Raw genomic sequence first — 11593 nt, forward strand, 5'->3', positions numbered from 1 at the left:
TTGGACAGCGCCCGAGTATTTCCAAGTATAGTGTAGTTTAGTTAACTGCTAATTGCTTATTAAAAAATTTAAAATGAGTTATTAATTAATATTCATTTCTTTCACTAAGAAAACCTGAAATTCAACGACGGATCATCTGGGCGAACTTTTTGCTGCGTCACGTACTATTTTGAATTTGCGACCTTTACAGAGATTTTCCAAAACTCGGTCTTCATTCGGCTGCGCCTGCTAACAGTGCTATTTGGGTGCCTAAATTTTAAGATTCCAGATCAACATAAGTAAATGTTATCTTACAGAAATATGAAACTGTATAAACATAACTGTTTACGAAGCAAGTGGTTTATTAAAAACAAAATTGCTAGTTTATGACGTTTACATGCAAACAAACAAACAAACAAACAAACAAACAAACAAACAGTCAGCAGCCACCAATGTGGCATGAAGAGACCAGGTACAATTTATAAATACCTAAGTATACCCATTCTTATTGGTTTGGAGCCCGTCACGTGGCCGGTCGTAAAAGGTTCATAGAACAACCGGCTTGCGTCTACTTTGCCAGTGTAATATGGAATTTGACTCCTTTCAAATCCGGTCCCTTTCACTCTTGTATTGGTTGACCGGCTCGGGTCCTTATCAGCGTCCGGACTCCTAACATTGTGTTTAAAACCGGCCAAACACATTTATTCCCTTATGAATACAATCTGTTTGTATTTACACAAACTGTTGAGAAGATAAAACATCATTTTTGAAACCATTTAACAATTTAATACGCGTAATCTTTTTCATGTTTTTTTTTACTACTACCACGAGGAAAGCTTACTGAACCTAAAAAAAATATCACAATCAGGCCCAAACAGAATCGCTTAAAGTGAAAAGCGCCACATGATTTCAAGTCTTATTTCCAAGCGTGTACGACCATAGATTCATAACTGAAGAGGACATGTCTGGGCTGAGACTTATCCCCATAGCGATCCAACGCCCACTGCCACAGGTCTTGCAAATAATCTTCCAGCGCTGCCGATGGAATCAACGATGTTTCTCCAAGATTTGTCTTCATTGACACTGTTAAAAAGAAAGAAGTAAAATCCAGGCATTCTGATTGATTATCTGATAAGCACGATAGTCAATAAAGAGATTAAAAAACACCGGACTTAGTCTTCAAGGTGCAGAATTAATAAGTAAAATATTTTACGGTCCCACTATTTTTCTTTAATTATGGGCAGTGAATTAACCAGTTCTTCTTTATCTTTATCCATACTCAAACTAGTTCATTAAACCATTATGCTATATTAAAAGAAAAAAAACAGCAACATTTGAATTAAACGCCAATTTTCAGAAACACTTTGCAGAGAAAAGGCATGTTTTTTTTGTGATTGAGGGCGCTGAAACTGCACAACTTATGGGATATGGCCTACAAATTAATAAACAAACGAAGTGTCATTTAAAGAGATGTAAGTTTAAAATGATGGCAATCTTTAACAACATGCGTTTTATACTTTAATTCCGTTTGTTTTTAACTCCATAACTGTGTCGTTACAGTGTCTCAATCTTAAAAAAAAACGAGATGGGTCTCGAACCATCTGTCTTGCCTGCTTTCGCGGTTATCTGTAAAGAGTTACCTTTGATCTTGGTGTTTGACCATTGACATCATTATCATTTGTTGCATCTATGACCCAAGTTTGGTTGCAATTGGACTTTAACTTTTGAAATGAGACACATTTTCAATATTCAGGCAATTATACAACTTGACCTCATATGACCCTTTACCTTGTTATGTGATCTTAGACATTAGTATCATTATGAAAGTTGTGAAGTTTTGAAATGGGACCAATTTTACGAAACTTTAACCAAAATACCGCATACATATACATGTATACTACATGTACATACATACACATGCACACACCGACACGCACACTATGTGTTCACCGTCGATCGTGGACGTCCTATTGTCCCTCTTGTGTTTGTACTGAACTTTTTAGGACTCCCATAGGTTTGGTACACGACCCAAATCGCAGACGTATGCTGGGAATCGTGGACGATATTTTTCTCTCTTGTTCTCTGGTATTTTTCGTCCACGGTTTAAAAAACTGAACACGTACCCACCCATCCACACGTTTGTTTAAGGTGTAAATCGAGGATTTGCTTTTGTTCCGCTTCCCTTTTCCTTTTTTGTACTTTTTCTCAACAGCTCTCCGATGATTGGTTTTGCACACGTTTTCCAACTGAGGAGTCCTTGATTCGGTTTCTGACCTCGATTCACTGATGATGTGTGTGTCCTCGATTTACACCATAAACAAACGCACACTTACATACTCACCCACGCAAACACGTGTGTAAATACCAGCAATCGTGGACGCCCCATTGTCCCTAATCCTCTTTCCTTTGTTTGTACTCTTACTTGTTAGCGACAGCTCTCATTGGTTTTGTACATGATTTGAGATCGTGGACGTTCGGTCAATCGTGGACGTATTGTTTGCGCCCAATTCTGTTGTCCTACGTCCACGATTGCCGGTGTTTACACACGCACACACGCAACCCCAAAATGCCTCTAAACCTGTTTTCCAGAAAGGGTAAAACCTTATGTGGACACGGCTTAGTCCACATAAGGTTAACACAACCTGCATTATGTGGACCTCTTTTGTTCACAAGTCCACATAGGGTATGTAACACAAACTCACACGGACAGACAAAGTGATTGCATAGTCTCTTTCTTGAACAAAGTTTAGGCGAGACAAAAATAAGGCCCTTTTGATTGATAAAGTCTGGGCTAAAACGTCCTCGGTTGATATCGTTGATAATGTTATAGCCTTTTCGATTTCGTTCACTTCTCTGGTACTGGTATTAAAAGAAAATTGTTGATTGCACTCTTTTAATCATACGTGTGGTTCGAAAGCAATCCATTTTGTTTGCAAAAGCCTACATTTTAACTGAATTTCAGACAGGACCAGTTCGTGTCTCCGCACTGAACACTTAGCCTCGGCCCAGCCACACGATTTGAAGACTTTCTGCGTTTCTTGAACTGATAGGTTCCACATGAACAGTGATGATTTGTAGTCCTGAAAGACAAAAGCCAAGACAATACACCTCTGTTGCCGTTCTGTCTGTGTCAAAAAGGCCGGCATGTGATTTTTACACCTCTTTAGTTAACATCATTGATTGAGTCTTTAAATAATGTCTTTTTTAACACTAGTCCGGTCAATGTAAGTTACGACCTAGAACAATTGCAATAGAAACCAGTTAAGGGTCAAATGGCTTTATAAACTACACAAACACCATGTGAGCAATCTCATTCTATGGAATGGAAAGGGTGTTTTTTTAATCATTTTATTAAGATTAAAATTTCGGACATTTTGTCCTCAAACAATTCGACTGGTGACATACTTCGATTTACATGTCTGTATATTATGCTAATGCTTAGAATGCATGACCTCATGGACTTTGCGAGGTGGTAGCCAGATATGGATTTTCATTTTTTTCTGATCCGTCGGGATCTTAATTTTTGGGGAATACTTCAAAATGAGGGACCGAGACTGAGACCAAGATCGAGACCACAGCTCCCAAGACCGAGACCAAGACAGCTCCTGTTTTATTCTAAATTAACCGGACTATATACCTGTCATCTAGTTAATTGACTGTAAACTTACATGTTGGCGCACCCATGAGTCACGTTGGGCCACCACTTACATTTTGTTAGTACCCCCCCCCTGCAAACAGGACGCTGGGTTACGCTGATCGATGAGCTTCACTAAATCTGGTGAATGAAGTGACCTATGACCTATGTATAAAGCATCTGGCTGCAGATGCAAGGGCGGATACGGGGGGGGGGGAGGGCCATGCCCCTCACCCCCAAACAAACCTCTGTTCTTGTTTTTTTTTTTTTTTTTTAAAGTGACGTCACAATAAAGGCAGGCAATGAATACAAAACCATCTTTTCCTAAAAATAATGGTTAATGTAGTCAAAAATTGCCTCATATTGCACCACAGACCATCTAGAATCCAAAACAAATTCGGGGCCCTTAAGGTGACCCCGAACCCCACGCCGTCATTTTTGGATCAGCTTTTTGGGGGACCAACATTTTGTTTGGCCCCCTCCAAAATTGGAGGGTTCTGGATCCGCCCTTAGTTGGTTGGTTAATGGACACTTTACTCGGCCATGTGCAATTGGAGTATAACAGCTATGCAGTCGAAGACCAGTTGTGAAAACACTGATGCGACTGCATCTCATTTGCATATTTTTGAATATTAGATCACGCCCCACTCGTTTTCGTTTTCTGTACTCTGCAGGTACTGGTGCGGCCGGCCCGAGTGCGCGGACGGTACCGTAAGCCGTCTTCATGACCCGACCGCCGTGGGTTCTACCACTTGGTACTTGTTTCTATGCTGTTGGTCCCCCACGTTAAGACGAAATCAGCAACGCTGTATAGTTTACCATTTTTACCAGTCTAAGATTCGATCCGGAATATGAATGCATCTCGATCTATACGCAAACCAAACAACAAAACTAATCCCCAAAAAGCTTGATCCAAATGAATTCCGAAGGATAACTGTTTAATTATACATGTACCTGGACAAAAGCACCCCACTTCTCGTGACTTTTCAAGAAGGAAGTCGCTTGGTTTAAAATGAAGAGGTCATCGTGGTTGTCGATGATCAAAAGTGCCTGCCCGCCCGGCTTCAGACACGCCGAGATGCTACGGAGCGCTTGGGTCTGCTCGGGAAACCAGTGAAGAACGAAGAAACAGACAGCTTTGTCGAATCCCTCTCGCCAGTCTGGGTTGTCTCCCACGGCTCGGGCGTCCCATTGACTGTATGCTACGTTTGGTGCCGAGTTGGTCTTAACGGCCACCGCTACCATTTCCTCTGAAGCGTCAACGCCTAAAGGAAAGGGGAACAGAGTTAAGGCACTCTGATTGATATGATGGTATGTTAGCGGGGTTTTTTTGCGTAATTTCAAACAGCTGTTGAACGTGCGAGCTCCTGTGGAATGATAGTTTTTTGAGCGTAGTTAAGCTGGAGGATAGAATAGTGACACAGGTTACGCCGTATTTAAAAACTAGAAAACTCTATAACTTTGAAACATTTTGGAATTTGCCCCCCCCCCCCCCAAAAAAAAAATATTCCCTACCCCCCCCCCCCCTCCACACACACACCCACACCCCTTGTGCCCTCTTCCCAAGAAACTGAAACCGTTGGAACTGGCCCAAAAATGCGGTGATTTTGTACATTGAAACGTATTATAGTTTTGTTTGAACAGCGCCCCAGGCATCGAATAATATCCGGCCCCACCCCGTATTTTTTTCCCCACGGGCGGTGATCTTTCAATTTTACACACGCCCCCCCCCCCCAACTATAATTTCTTTTTTGCACTTGCACCTCCCTCCGATGCTGACATGAATATTTATCACACTTTGTGGAAGCATAGAGCAAGTTCCTTGCTCTATGGTGAAAGACACTTGGGTTGTCGGAGTCTTGTTTCCCTTAAACTAACATTATTCCGACGATAAACTTTGAGAACAACAAGAAAAGTAGTCTTAAAAACACAAATGCCCCGCAACCATGCATATTTCCATCACATAACACCACTCTATTAACGTCATTGACATCGTTATTGTTTTATTTAGGCTATATATGTAATGTATTGACGCCAATGATCCCATAATTAATTTGTGGTTATTGCTTCTCTGTTGGGAAGTCATTGTATGTGATTTAAGCAAACTGACTGGATATTTTCAGACTTAAGCAAGACATTTCTCAAAGGCAAATCCTTTTAGCATAATCCTTTGAGCATTTACAAGGCCTACATGGAAATAAGAATTTTTAAATAATCAAAAGAAAATATGGTTATTTGAGTAAGCTTGAGTTATCATTGTTACATCATTTCTTTGGTTTTTAATAATGAGAACAGATGGCCCATGGGGTCCGAAAGTGACTCAAAATTCTAAGAACAACTCACAGAGCTTCATAAACATGTACATGCACATGTACTACGGTGCAAGTCTCAAGTTTTAGTAATACATGTATAAGTACATATGTTTGTTTTTCTGTTGTTTCAATTAAAAATATGACTGTCAAAGAAAAAAGGGTGGAGAAGCCACATTGATTATACAAGAAACATGTATAAACAGTGTACAGGCCCCCTAATATTTTAGTGAGTGATTACATTTGCACATGTATACTGGTTTGGTAAAAAAAAAAAAAAAAAATTATGGTGTCCAAACTTATAAGTTATACTAGCATGCTACATATACTGGTAAAGTAAAAAAAAAAAATTAAAAAACATGAAAAAAAAAATGTAATCAAACTAGAAGTTGTAGGAACAACCACACGGTATTGGGCCGAGGATTACCGCAAACTTTGCCACAAACATCAACTCAAAATATGCATGTTTAAATCCATGTTTGACATTTCAACATGCCGCCAGAGGGCGCTCTAAAATTTGATGACGTCACCTGTTAAATTTGGGTACAGTACTGCCTAGGCGGACACTCGAATCGTTGAAAGCAAGTTCGCATCTTCTGCCAATTTCAATAAATAAGGCACTTCCGGCTTTGACCGGAAGGAAGGGTCACGTGATTTTGCACTTAAAACCAAAAATGAAGACCCTGCAATATTTTATCGATTGTCATCAAAACAAAATCAAATCTGTAGCAGTCGATTTTGTATTGATTTTCAAAGATTAAATATGGAAATATTTATTTGCTTGTAATATGACACTTGATGACGTCATCGCCAGAAACCTCCAGAGCTATATTTACTCTGCTATATATAGCCACATCTTGATTATATCTCTCACGGTTGATTTTTTAACAATTGTTAAAGGTTTAAAGGTCTTTTCATTATAACTTCCGGTCTGATGACGTCATCCATTTTTTTTCGCGCACAGGTCCTTCTGTATTAAGTTCATCATGTATGTTAGGTTTGAAGCGATTACCGCAAATTTCGCCACATACATCAAGTGATAATGCGTTTTCGATGTTTTTTAAACTGCCGCTAGAGGGCGCTCTAACACTTTATGACGTTTCCTGTAATATGTTTGTACAGTACTGCCTAGGCAGACACTCACATCGTTGAAAGCGAGTTCGCATCTTCTGCCTATTTCAAACAATGAAGCACTTCCGGTTTCGACCGGAAGGAGGGGTCACGTGATTTTGCACTTAATACCAAAAATGAAGACCCTGCAATATTGTATCGATTGCCATAAAGAACAAAATCAAATCTGTAGCGGTTGATTTTACATTGATTTTCAAAGATTAAATCTAGAAATCTTTCATTGCTTGTAATACGACACTTGATGACGTCATTATGACGTCATTACCAGAAACCTCCAGAGCTATATTTACTGTGATGTATACAGCCAAATCTTGATTGCATCTATCACGGTATATTTTCTAGCAATTTTTTAAGATTTAAAGGTCTTTTTATTGTAACTTCCTGTCTGATGACGTAATCAATGTTTTTTTCGCGCACAGGTGTTGTCTGCATTATGGTCATCATGTACATTAATTTTGAAGCGATTACCGCAAACTTCGCCACAGACATCAAGTGAAAATGCGTTTTTGACGTTTTTTAAACTGTCGCTAGAGGGCGCTCCAACACTTCATGGCGTCACCCATTACTTTTTTTGAAAGGTCAATCCAGGCAGACACTTAAATCATTAAAAGCAAGTTCATGTCTTTTTCCACTTTTAAATTATAAGGCACTTCCGGTTTCGACCGGAAGGAAGGGTCACGTGATTTACGCGCACAACATGAAATGAAGATCATGTATTACCTTGTCTATTCTCACAAATTTCAGGTTCCGGTCTCTCGCGGTTGATTTTATATTGAATTTCAAAGATTAAATGTATTAAACTTTCGAGTGACGTCACGTGACCCATGATGGCGTCATGATTACGTAATTGCAAAAATAAAATAAAAACACATCTGCGGTGGATTGGGCATTCATGTATTGACAAATGAAGTTCATATATGTTTCCATTTTTCCAAACAGTTCTGGAGAAGGATTTGCTGAGAATATGCTGAGAAGAACAAAAACAGTAAATTCTTACAAAACCAATAGGTGTTGGGCTCAAGGCCCAACACCTAATAAAATCCTTTGGGGTCCAAACTCTAGCAAGCTACCTTCATTGTATCAAGGTTCAAGACATAAATAAACACTCAATCCAGATATCGCTGTGGAACCAAATGCACACGCACACACATGGACGGCCAAGGCGGAAACAGTATGCCCCTTCGGCTTCGCCGGCGGGGCATAAAATAGTCGATGAAAAATGGGCGAGCCAATGTAGTTCATCGCACTAAATATCCATTAAGTAACAACAATGGCGTTACGTTGTTCTTTTCTCATGAATAAACGTAATTTTCCCCTAAAACTACTGAAAAATCGTGATCCATTGACGATCACTGCTGAAGAAAAAAATGTGGACACCGCGACGTTAACAAATAAAAGACTCTTTCAACAATAATTATTATAACCAGCAAGTGTACTAAGCATTCGTAATGCTGTGTGGTGTACAACAAAATGTACATGTACATGAACTATACATGTACACCTATACATGTACATTATACTGTGCAAGAACAGCCACACCGAAAACATACAGTGCATGTACAGGAAATCTATCTTCCTTTTTGCCCCAACTTATGGAATGGGGGAGGGGGACACTGCGTATGCCATACGTACGGGAAGGGGGTGTCTAAGAAGTCGGCATTTCATGCATATTTTAGGAGGCTTTATGGGCTATATAGCTGCTCGCATATAGTTTCTCGAGAAAACAAACACACAAAATTCCACCTACGATAGCGGGAAAAATAGGTGCGTCAACACCTCCTCCCTGGAGCAGCTGGCAATGCAGAAGCCGACTAATGAAACTGAATCTTACCTGTTACACTCTTGACTTTCCCTGCCCTTGGTTTCTTCCCCAGTACCGCATCCCACGTCCAGTACCGTGTCTCCTGGTCTCAACTCCAGTTTGTCAATGTGTTGCATGATGACGGAATGTTGGGCGAATCTGCCATCCCCGCAGTAGTCGTTGCTCGCTGAGAAATTCATGAGAGATGCTAATTTTCACTGGCCAAAACAGAATATGAAAGTAATGATAATCTTTAGGAACTATGACTGTGTCTGAACAACCCCGAATGACTTCATTCACACACTGAACTGTCGGGTATCAGACGCGTTTTGCATGATTCATGTTCAGCATTGACGGCATACGACCTTGAACTGTGACATGAACATTACGCTATCATCATACATTGGTGGCGCCAGACTCTAAATTGCGGCGGAGGGGGGGGGGGGCTAGTCCCCAGGGTGTCGAGCAGTACGCGCCCACCACTACCTGCTCTCTCACCCTGGTACTGACGTTTGCATGTGCAAGATTTTTGAACACGTATGCAAATGAGGAATAGTCTGGTGCGTGCTGGTGCGTTACATTTGCGTTTGCTTTGTTATGCAGTGTCGGGGGTAAAAACAGAATCAATTCGTCGCAGCGCGAGCATGGCGTGAGTTAAGAAAACACGCTTTTATTTTAATTAAACTGTTACGATCTTAACGAAACAACTTGCAGTATCATATGTCATATTAATATTAACAAATTAGGAAGGACATGAATGTTTTTGAGAAGGCGTGGATGAATGATCGCGAAAACACGTAATGCACGTTGTGAATAACAAACCAAGTACACGATATAAATCCATTTCTGACCAATTGCGGTATAGAATCAGAATACAGGAAGAAAGTGTCCTATCCAGGGCTTACTATTGGAAACGAGGTTGGAAATAAAGTGAGCACTCGGGACGAGGTTGGGGAGGGGAACACTCTGCGCAGTGGCGGAGTTGCCGCCCCCCCCCCCCCCCCGTCCAGCCTGAGACAAATGTTGTGTAGAATGGGGAAAACATTTATTTTCAAATTGCCTTAGTTAGAATGCAGGAGAAAGCACGCTGGTACCATCTGTCGAGGGGGGCGCTTTTGAAAAACGACGATTATGCACACTAACGCACAATATAATGGTGCTTTTCAGGGCGATACGTGCGCGATGTTAAATGGCGACGTTACATGGCACAAACAAGGTACGACCTTTTTTTTTTTTTAAAGGGCACTTGTTCAGAACAAAAGGGCACTTGTTTAAAAGAAGGACACTCTTTACAATATTTTTTTTTAGGGGAGGGCAGTCTTTACATAATATGGGGGGGGGGTATAGATACCCCAAGGCTACGTCTATGCTACTAAACTAAACACAGTGGCAGTGGCCACAAAAAAAAGAGCAGCATAACTTAAGCTTTAACTAGTAAACATTTTAACTAATTTTGTGCTCCTTAACAATTAGATAATGAAATCGAATTTGAAAGAACTGTTACACTCTTGACATCCCACGTCCAGTACCGTCTCTTCTGGTCTGAAGTTGAACTCCAGTTTGTCGATGTATATTCTTTGAAGTAGACCATGGCGAAAGCCATGGTCTATGATGCATGATCAGAGTTGCTGATTAATTAGACAAGACCCCGCCTCTTGACCTCCTAGATTTTGACTAATCAGCGGGCTCTTTCTATTTCGGGTCTTCGGTCATTCACCCGTTGTGCGTCATGGAAATGGATAAAAAAAAAAATGTGTCACGGCGCCCGTGGCGGCGCTCTTTATCATGTTACGCGAATGCGCGCCCGGCTGTTGTTGTCTCACAAAACACTGCATTCGAATTCAGTCAGTTGCCGTGTCACGCTTAGCTGCTCTATTTTTCTCGTCCAGACAACTGACAGCAACGCGAGGCCAGCGAACGATGGCCGTAAAAAGGGCTTTAGAAAATTCGTAATTTTCATGCCAAACCACAACTGATGCAAACAAACAAAGCTGTCTCAGGTAGTTAAAGACCTACTCAATGCATCTATCGAGGTATTTAAAAAAAAAAAAATGATTTCGATGAATTTTGACGATATTATTTCACGGACAAATCGACTTAAATTATGTCATGAAATTTCCGGGTTTTTTTTTCGACAACGACGAAAGTCTCCCAAATGTTAATGTACTCAAGGGAAAGAATGAACCTTCATCTACCTTCATCTCGTGAAGGTGATGTCGTTAATATCTTAAGAATTCGATGTACACCTAATGTTTCTAACAACTTTTTGTTGGAAAACAACAACATTTTTCACAAACGCGAAAAGATCGTCGCCATTGCATGCATCGTAAAAGCATATAGAGCAAGGAACGCAAACATGGTATGACCTTAATTGTGACCCCATACGCGCCGCCCGCCCACGGATTGGTCTAGCTTGAGATGGCCTGCTTAATATTCATAAGTCATTCATTGCATGTTCGCATGTGCTGTTCATGACGTTGGCCTCATGGTTGGCCTACTTACGTTCGTTTACACGCGTACATGAGATTGCAACCATGAAATCTCGCAAAAGTCTTCATTTTTCAACTGGCGATTTGAACTAAACATTAGAAGACTCCTGCACGTGTTTCACATGGAAAAGAAGCGCATACTTTCCTCTATCTACTAAGCCTTGCCATTTCTTTTGGCCGTTATTTAAGAATCGAATGTACACCTAAAAACTATCGGCCCTCGCTTTTGTTGATTTAAAATATGATTTTG

General features: G+C 40.6%; 1 pseudogene; it reads right to left on the reverse strand.

Annotated features, from left to right (window-relative positions):
- Nucleotides 1-895: 895 nt before the first annotated feature.
- LOC119725976 lies at nt 896-9054 on the reverse strand (annotated as a pseudogene).
- Between the last annotated feature and the right edge of the window lie 2539 nt (nt 9055-11593).

The sequence above is a fragment of the Patiria miniata genome, unplaced genomic scaffold (assembly GCF_015706575.1).
Source record: "Patiria miniata isolate m_02_andy unplaced genomic scaffold, ASM1570657v1 HiC_scaffold_19, whole genome shotgun sequence".
NCBI classification, from domain to species: domain Eukaryota; kingdom Metazoa; phylum Echinodermata; class Asteroidea; order Valvatida; family Asterinidae; genus Patiria; species Patiria miniata.